The sequence below is a fragment of the Rana temporaria genome, chromosome 3, assembly GCF_905171775.1.
Source record: "Rana temporaria chromosome 3, aRanTem1.1, whole genome shotgun sequence".
In the NCBI taxonomy this organism is placed as follows: domain Eukaryota; kingdom Metazoa; phylum Chordata; class Amphibia; order Anura; family Ranidae; genus Rana; species Rana temporaria.
In genome coordinates this window covers 465269137-465279181 of record NC_053491.1, presented here as the reverse complement: position 1 = coordinate 465279181, position 10045 = coordinate 465269137, and positions in this window count along the sequence as shown.

The window sequence follows — 10045 nt, the reverse complement described above, 5'->3', positions numbered from 1 at the left end:
TTCGCGTCCGACTTACGCAAACGACGTAAAAAGATACGCTTGTTCCGACGTCCATACTTTGCATGGGCTGCGCCACCTAGAGACCTGCTTTATCTTTACGCCGGCGTATTTCTTACGTAAACGGCGTAACTAAATGCGACTGGCGTGAATCAGCGTATCTAGCTCATTTGCATATTTGACGCGGAAATCAACGGAAGCGGCACTTAGCGGCCAGCGTAAATATGCACCCCAAGATACGACGGCGTAGGAGACATACGCTGCTTGTATCTTGGCCAAATCTATGCGTAACTGATTCTATGAATCAGGCGCATAGATACGACGGCGGCCATTCGGACTTACGACGGCGTATCTGGAGATACGCCGTCGTAAGTCTTTGTGAATCTGGCCCAAAGAGATCAACTTTGCGACAAAAAAAGAAAAGATTTTCTCACCTTTATAAATTGTCCCCCTAGGGCCCATGTAGGGTTGTAAATTTTAGCATGCTCCACCATAATAAAAATCTCACGCCAACAGTGTAAGTGCAGCAGCTCATATTGTGTTTTGGTGCAGGGGATTTACAAGTGCAATCAGGCAATATTCCCTGCGGATTGCCTCTTTTAACTGATAACCATCACTGTGTAGTGATCAATAACACAAATTTGGGTAACTTTGTTATCATTAGCCTATTAGATTGCAAGCTCTTATGAGCAGGGCCTTTCTAAAACCTAGTATACACAATGAAATTATGCTAATCTCCAGTTCAAAAATTAAGAGGTTACTTAAGTAACAAATAGAGCTTTCTTTTGGTGGTATTTAATTATCTCTGCGTTTATTTTTTGCGCTATAAACAAAAAAAAAGAGAATGCTGAAAAAAAAAAAACGAAATTCATCATAAATTTAGGCCAATTTGGATTCTGCTACATATTTTTGGTAAAAAAAAAAAAAAATCCAAATAAGCATATATTTAATGGTTTGCGTAAAAGTTATTGGGGCAAATCCTCAAAGAAATTACGCCGGCGTATCTGTTGATACGCCGCGTAATTCCAAATTTGCGCGTCGTATCTTTGTTTTCGTATCCACCAAACAAGATACGACGGCATCTGTGTTAGATCCGACAGGCGTACGCCTTAGTACGCCGTCGGATCTAAGGTGCAATTTTCCGGCGGCCGCTGGGTGGCGTTAACGTCGTAATCCGCGTTGAGTAAGCAAATTAGCTATTTCCGACGATACACGAACGTACGAGCGGCCGTCGCATTCTTTTACATTGTTTCCGTTCGGCTTTTTTCGGCGTATAGTTAAAGCTGCTATCTGGTGGCGTACTCAATGTTAAGTATGGCCGTCGTTCCCGCGTATAATTTTGAAAATTTTACATCGTTTGCGTAAGTCGTCCGTGAATGGGGCTGGACGCCATTTACGTTCACGTCGAAAACAATGACGTCCTTGCGACGTCATTTGGAGCAATGCACCCTGGGAGTTTTGACGGACGGGGCATGCGCAGTTCGTTCGGCGCGGGGACGCTCTTCATTTAAATGAAACACGCCCCCTACTCGCCGCATTTGAATTCCGCGCCCTTAAGCCGCGAGAGATACACTACGCCGCCGTAACTTACGACGCAAATTCTTTCAGGATTCAAAGATTTGCAATGTAAGGCCGGGTACACACGAGAGGATTTATCCGCGGATACGGTCCTCCGGACCGTTTCCGCGGATAAATCCTCTGAGGATTTTGATCCGATGGAGTGTACACACCATCGGATCGAAATCCGCGCCGAAATCCCATCGCGATGACGTGTCGCGCCGTCGCCGCGATGATGAAGCGGCGACGTGCGCGACGCTGTCATATAAGGAATTCCACGCATGCGTCCAATCATTACGACGCATGCGAGGGATGGGTTCGGACGGATCGATCCGGTGAGTCTGTACAGACCAGCGGATCGATCCGCTGGAGCCGATTTCAGCGGATAGATTTCTTAGCATGCTAAGAAATTTTTATCCGCTGGAAATCGGTCGGCCCGAAAAAAATCTGCGGAAAAATATCCGCTGGGTTGTACACACCAGCGGATCTATCCGCTGGAACTGATCCGCAGATAAATTCCAGCGGATAGATCCTCTCGTGTGTACGGGGCCTAAGTTACAGCGGCGTAGCGTATCTCACATCTGCGCCGGGCACAGCGTAGGTATGTGGATCTGCCCCATAGCGTCTACAAACTATGGGATATAGTTTTTGATATTTTATTTAATTCAATTTTTTTACTAGTAATGATGGCGATCAGTGACTTATAGCAGGACTGCGATATTGCGGTGGACATATCGGACACCTGACACTTTTGACACTTTTTTGGGGACCAGTGACACTAATAGATCAGTGCTAAAAATATGTACTGTCACTGTACTAATGACACTGGCAAGGAAGGGGTTAACCACAGGGGCGATCAAAGGGTTAAGGGTGTCCCTAGAAAATGCTTGCCAACTGTGTGGGCGATGGACTGACTGGGGGAACACAGGGAAAGGGTTTAACATCAGGGGAGATCAAAGGGTTAAACATCGGTGGCCCGTCCATAAAGGGCGCCGGACCCTAACCTCCATGTGGGGATCTAATGCTCAGTGTTATACAAAGGTTTTTTTTTGGTGCAGCAAAGAGCCAGAGGCTCTAATTGGCTTCAAAAAGGTTGGGCTCTGCACCCCAGCCCTCCCACTGACATTAGAGAATCAATATTCACTATTGTGTTCCTGCTTCTCCCCCTGGCCAATCAGGACAGGAAGCGGGTCCTAAGACTGGATTTGCCAGGAGGAGAAGCGACCTGTTTGGCCGGGAGGAGAAGCCAGGGAAGCCACCGAAGCTGCCCACGACCTGGATGGGGTAAGTGCAGGCTTGCGAACAGGCGGCATGGGGGAGTGTATGCTTTGTTTGCCGCCCTACCCAAAAAATGGAGCACTAGCCGCCACTGGGGTTAAATATGTTCCTAGGGAGTGCTTACTAAATATGGCCCAGATTCACGTAGAATCGCGGCGGCGTAACGTATCGTAGATACGTTACACCGCCGCAAGTTTTCATTGCAAGTGCCTGATTCTCAAAGCACTTGCATGAAAACTTACGCTGGCGGTCTTCGGCGTAAGCCCGCGTAATTCAAAGGGGCGTGTGCCATTTAAATTAGGCGCTCCCGCGCCGGACCTACTGCGCATGCTCCGTTTTGAAATTCCCGCCATGCTTTGCGAGAAGTGACGTGATTTTTTCGAACGGCGACGTGCGTAGCGTACTTTCGTATTCCCGGACGTCTTACGCAAGAACAAAACATTTTCAAATTTCGACGCGGGAACGAAGGCCATACTTTATACAGCACATACGTGTGCTGTGTAAAGTTAGGGCACCAAAAACTACGACTAACTTTGCGACGGGAAACTAGACTAGCGGCGACGTAGCGAACGCGAAAAACCGTCGTGGATCGCCGTAACTACTAATTTGCATACCCGACGCTGGTTTACGACGCGAACTCCCCCCAGCGGCGGCCGCGGTACTGCATCCTAAGATCCGACAGTGTAAAACAATTACACCTGTCGGATCTTCTGGATATCTATGCGTAACTGATTCTATGAATCAGTCGCATAGATACTCTGAGAGATACGACGGAGTATCTCCTTTGTGACCCTATGTTCCTAGGGAGTGCTTACCAACTGTGGGGGAGGTGCTTGTACTATGGGAAGGCAATGATCCTTCCCACTACCTTCCCATGTCACAGAACGGCAATCTGCCTTATTTACATAGGCAGATCGCTTTTCTGCCTGTGCTTTGAACGATCGCAGGTTCCGGCGGACATCGCGTCCACCAGATCCCCTGATCAGGTCCTGCTGTGTCCAATCACAGCAAGAGCGGGTCGCCTGTGGCGTGCTTGCGTGCCCCAGAAGTGTAGAATTACATACCTGTAAGTGATTCTGCACAGAGCGGCTGCCCTGCCGCAGTAAATGGGGCAATCCGCATCAGGTTAAATGAAAATCGCACAATCTAGTATTGCGTGAAAAAAATAAATTATGTTTGCCCCATCAGATAATTTCCGAAGAAAGTTGTGTACTAACGATCAGATTATGGTACGATCGCTTCGAAAGCGGTATTTTTTGTATGATTTTCGGATTGCGTGTTCGGGCCTTAACCCTTTGTATTGTTTTTTTTTTTTGTTTTTTTTAACCCTTTTGTATTATAACTGTACTGTCGCCCTCTATATTGTAAATACTTTTAGCTAGATTCAGAAAGACTTAGGCTGGCGTATCAGTAGATACGCCAGCCTAAGTCTGAATCTGCGCCGATACGAGCGACGTAAGTGTCTTACACCGTCGTATCCTAAAGTGTAATTTTTAGGCTGACCGCTAGGTGGCGCTTCCATTGCGGTCGGCGTAGAATATGTAAATCACTAGATACGCCTATTCACGAACGTACGCCCGGCCGACGCAGTACAGATACGCCATCAAAGTTATTCCATCAAATAGCTGGAATATTACTGTTAAGTATGGCCGCCGTTCCCACTTCGAAATTTGAAAATTTTACGTCGTTTGCTTAAGTCGTCCGTGAATAGGGATTTACGTCATTTACGTCCACGTCAAAAACAATAGGACCGTGCGGCGTACTTAGCCGCAATGCACACTGGGATATGTAGGCGGACGGCGCATGCGGCGTTCCAAAAAAACGTCAATCACGTCAGGTCAACCCAAATTAACATAAAACACGCCCCCTCTGCCTATTTTGAATTAGGCGCGCTTACGCCCGCCGCATTTACGCTACGCCGCCGTAACTTTGCAGGCAAGTACTTTGGCCCAGATTGAAGAAGCAATTGCGCCTGTGTAACCATAAGTTACACGGCGCAATTGCTTACTTGCTCCGGTGTAACGAGTGCTCCTGATTCAGGAACCTCGTTACACCGACTGCAGCCTAAAATCTGCGCGGCATAAGGCTCTTATGCCTCGCAGATTTTAGGCTGCATTCTTGCGTGTGCCGCTAGGGGGCGCTCCCATTGTGTATCAGCGTGTAGTATGCAATTTGCATACTACCACTGATTCACAAACTTGCGCGGGCCCTGCGCAAGCCAGGTACGGAGTTTCCGTTCGGCAACTTTAGCGCAAAGGCTGCCCCTTCTAATAGTAGGGGCAGCCAATGCTAAAGTATAGCCGCCGCTCCCGCGACGTGAAATTTGAATTTCACGTCGTTTGCGTAAGTGATTTGTGAATGGCGCTGGACGCCATTCACGTTCACTTTGAAGCAAATGACGTCCTTGCGACGTCATTTGCCGCAATGCACGTCGGGAAAGTTTCCCGACGGAGCATGCGCTGTACGCTCGGCGCGGGAGCGCGCCTAATTTAAATGATTCCCGCCCCCGGCGGGATCATTTACATTGCGCGCGCTTACGCCGGGCAATTTTGCCGGCGCGCCCTCGCAATTTACGGAGCTACTGCTCCGTGAATCGAGGGCAGCGCAAAATATTTGCGGGGGCGCAGGGCAAAATCCTTGCCCTGCTCCCCCGCAAATATCGCGCAAATGTACCTGAATCTGGGCCGCTGTGAATACAGTACTTGCCATGCAAACTTACGGCGGCGTAGTGTAAATGCCATACGCTACGCCGCCGCAACTATGCGCCCGCCATCCTGAATCCAGCTGTTTATATTCTATATTATAAAGACTTTATATACTGTAAATCCTATACAATAATAACAATAGATAATAATCACTACTACATGCTCCATTGTTCCCTGTGTGTTACAGTCGACTGCTGATCATTAATTGTAGAATGATCGTGGCTGATGGCCGCTCTAGCAAAAATGGCCAACGCAAGGCGCACGTAAAGTGCACTAAGCCTAAATGTTCTATGTATTTGATATTTCCTCCTCCCATACCTAGCAATATGTCCAGAACATGTGTTAAAACACAGGAATCAGCGCCATAATGTACAATAAAATGCGCTTATTATATCCTACACACAGGAGAGTAAATGGCCTCTTAATGCCACCGCTGGTGAAATGAAGAAGTTGAATTGCAAGTAGTAATTAAATGAATCTCATCTTATCTCTCGGAGACACAATAGCATTATTGATATATATGTTCTATAGGAGATGGAGCTCTCATTGCTTTTGTTATGTGTATTTTTGTCATTGCTATGTAGCCACTTGTAGGTGTTTTTTTTTTTCGCTTTGTTCAGGGCTGCAGAGAATGATGGATCTACAAATAATAATAATAGTAACAATGTGCGCAGGATGTCTGAGATGACGGCTCGCTGAATTTGTAGCATTAGGTGGAGAAAAATAAAATAAAAAACGACCCTTGCCTTTCCGCCAATGCCCACATCACATCATATCAGCGCTCATCATACGGTCTGGCAGTGACTGTGGGGGAAATGCTCGGTGATCCAATGTGTGTGTATTTTGGGGGGGGGGGGGTATAACAGTTGTCTGGTGGCCGGGATAACACATCACAATCCTGCAAAAAGGTGATCATGAGAGCAGCAGAGATAGAGAGAAAATGAGGATGGAGAAAGATGGAGGGGGTAAAAAATAAGGATGGGGGGGGGTGTGGGGGTAGCAGATGTGGACAGTGAGGATTGGGGAGGGGTAGAGAAGGAGAGGGTGCAGGGTGTATAATGAGGGTGGGTGGCAGAGAAAGAGGGAGTCTGGGTGGACAGTGAGGATGTGGGGGGTGCAAAAGGAAAAATGGAGGTGTGGGCAATGAGGATGATGGGGGACAGAGAGAGAGAGGGTGGGGAGATGGACAATGATAATGGGGAAGGGGTAAAGAGAGATGGTAGGGGACAGATGGTGAGGTTACATGGAGAAAAGTGGGAAGTTATGGGTGTGTACAGTGAGGGTATGGTGGGGGAACAATGAAGATGAAGGGGGCAGAGAGAGAGAGAGAGAGAGAGAGAGGAGGGTGGACAATGAGGAGGATGAAGAAGCACAGAGAGAGAGAGAGAGAGAGAGAGAGAGAGAGAGAGAGGGTGGGGAGGTGGACATTAATGATGGGGAGGGGGGTAAAGAGAGATGGTAGGGGACAGATGGTGAGGTTACATGGAGTACAGCGGGAAGTTATGGGGGTGTACAGTGAGAGTGTGGTGGGGGGGGGGGGGGGGAGAAACAATAAAGGTGAAAAGGGCAGAGAGATATGGAGTAGAGAGGGAAGTTATAGGGGTGTACAGTAAGGGTGTGGTGGGGGGGGGGGGAACAATGCAGATGAAGGGGGCAGACAGAGAGAGGAGGGTGGACAATGAGGAGGATGAAGAGAGACAGAGAGAGAGAGAGAGGGTGGGGAGGTGGACAGTAATGATGGGGAGGGGGGTAAAGAGAGATGGTAGGGGACAGATGGTGAGGTTACTTGGAGTAAAGCAGGAAGTTATGGGGGTCCTACAGTGGGGGTGTGGTGGTGGGAAGAGAAGCAATGAAGATGAAGGGGGCAGAGAGAGAGGAGGGTGGACAATGAGGATAAAGAGGGACAGAGAGAGATAGAGAGGATGGGGAGGTGGACAGTAATGATGGGGATGGGTGTAAAGATAGATGGTAGGGGACAGATGATGAGGTCGCATATAGTAGCGCGGGAAGTTATGGGGGTGTACAGTGAGGGTGTGGTGGGGAGAGTAAAATTGTGGGATGGGCTAGAGAGAGAGTGGAGAGATTAATGAGAATGAATGGGGCAGAGAGAGAGAGGAGGGTGGACAATGAGGATGAAGGGGGACAGAGCAAGAGAGGGTGGGGATAGGAACAGTGATGATAGGGAGGGGGGTAAAGAGAGATGTAGGGGACAGACGGTGAGGTCTCATGGAGTAGAGCAGGACGTTATGGGGGTGTACAGGTACAGTGATGCTGTGGAGGGGGGTAAGAGTGGGTGGACAGTAAAGTTGTGGGGGGTCTAGAAAAAGAGAGAGAGAGAGGGAGAGGGGGAGAGAGAGAGAGAGAGAGAGAGAGAGAGAGAGAGATTGAAAATGAGGATGAAGGGGGCAGAGAGAGGATGAAGGAAAGACAGTGATGATGAGGAGGGGGGTAGACAGAGATGGTGGGGACAGAGTGGGATGTTGAATGGAGTAGAGCGGGGGGTTGGAGGGGTCGACCATGAGGATAGAGGGGCAAGGAAGAGGGTGAGTGAATGGAGATATGGAGAGAGGGGTTGGATCGGAGAGATGGAGTGTGGAGAGTGGAAAGTAGACGGAAGGTGAAGAGAGGAGGAGATGGTGGGAAGGTGGATGGGGTAGTAAGAGGGTGAGTGAATGGAGATATGGAGAGAGGGGTTGGATTGGAGAGATGGAGATGGAGAGGGGGAGAGTGGAAAATAGCAGAAAGGTGAAGAGAGGAGGAGATGGTGGGAAGGTGGATGGGGAAGTAAGAGGGTGAGTGAATGGAGATATGAAGAGAGGGGTTGGATTGGAGAGATGGAGTGCGGAGAGTGGAAAGTAGAAGGATGGTGAGGAGGGAAAAAGATGGTGGGAAGGTGGGTGGGGTAGGAAGAGGGTGAGTGTATGGAAATATGGAGAGAGGGGTTGGATTGGAGAGATGGAGAGGGGGAGAGTGGAAAGTAGAAGGAAGGTGAAGAGAGAAGGAGATAGTGGGAAGGTGGGTGGGGTAGGAAGAGGGTGAGTGAATGGAGATATGAAGAGAGGGGTTGGATTGGAGAGATGGAGTGTGGAGAGTGGAAAGTAGAAGGAAGGTGAAGAGAGGAGGAGATGGTGGGAAGGTGGATGGGGAAGTAAGAGGGTGAGTGAATGGAGATATGAAGAGAGGGGTTGGATTGGAGAGATGGAGTGTGGAGAGTGGAAAGTAGAAGGAAGGTGAGGAGGGAAAGAGATGGTGGGAAGCTGGGTGGGGTAGGAAGAGGGTGAGTGAAGGAGTGGGAAGATGGAGAGAAAGTGAGGGAAGAAATGGGGTAGGGTGAAAGGAGAGTGGGGGAGGGTAGGAGGAAGATTAAGAGAAATAGTTGGGAGGAAAAGATGGAGTCAGAATCGGAGTTGGGATGAGGTGATGGATAGAAAGTAAAAAAAAAGGTTATAGAGTGATAAGGTGTGGGAGAAAGTGTAGGCGGGGGATGGAGAGAGAGTGAGGCGTGAGGGGGGAGATAAGGAAAGCAGTTGATGGTGGGGGGGGGGGGGGGTATGACGGGTGCTCAGTCTATAGTTTCGGTTTCCGGTGGAAAACGGACATCTTTTGGTGTAAAATATTTAGGTAAAGGTCACGCCCTTGCCACATCCCGGGTCATGTAGACCATAATTGGTACAAATCGATCCGTTGAACCCACGGGTGACATGACTGTGTGACAAATTGATTACGTTACTCTAGTGACATGTACTCTAATTAGGCCGCCTCATGGAAAAGGAGGGTTTAATATCCTTCACGAGTGTAACCAGAAACATTTCATTGGGCCATATAGTGGGGGATGGGGGAGGGGGCAATAGTTATTGCATCATTTCCTGGCTCATAAAGTTGCTTCCTTTTATCTTAAAGAGAACCGGTCATGACTGGGCTTTTGAAAGAATTTGGTGAATTAACCAATGTACTATAACTGGCCAATCCTACATCAGAAAAGTTGATATTTGCTTCTTTATTCAGCTTGACTTTCTTTGTCTGACTGACCACGGCTTGGGAATCAGGGGTCAGAGGTCACCTGGTGTCTGAGACAGCGATTTCCAGCCCTCCTATTGGTGTCCTGCCTCCTAAAGAAATCTAAACAAAGCTTTATTGCTAATGAGTCACTGAACAAATATTCACTTTAAATGTACTTGCCGCATGCTTGTTCCAGGTATTGAGGACAGAGGAGGCCAGGCAGGTAGCATTTTCAGGAGGCTAGCTGTGGCTGCCTACTTGACACTGTTATGCACTCCAGGAGCTAGAATATAATGTCAGGAGTTAGCACAGCACCACCAGACTTTAATTGCCCCCCCCCCCCCATTCCTCCAACTATCAAGCCAGGAGAGCTTTTGCCCGGGAATCCCGGCCGTGTGTATGCTCCCTAACAGTTTTCCCATCTGGAAAACAGCCGGGAATCCCGACGGGAAAATAGAGAACCCTGCTAAGAAAACCGGTCTTCTGTATGGGTGAAAAAACGTGCATGC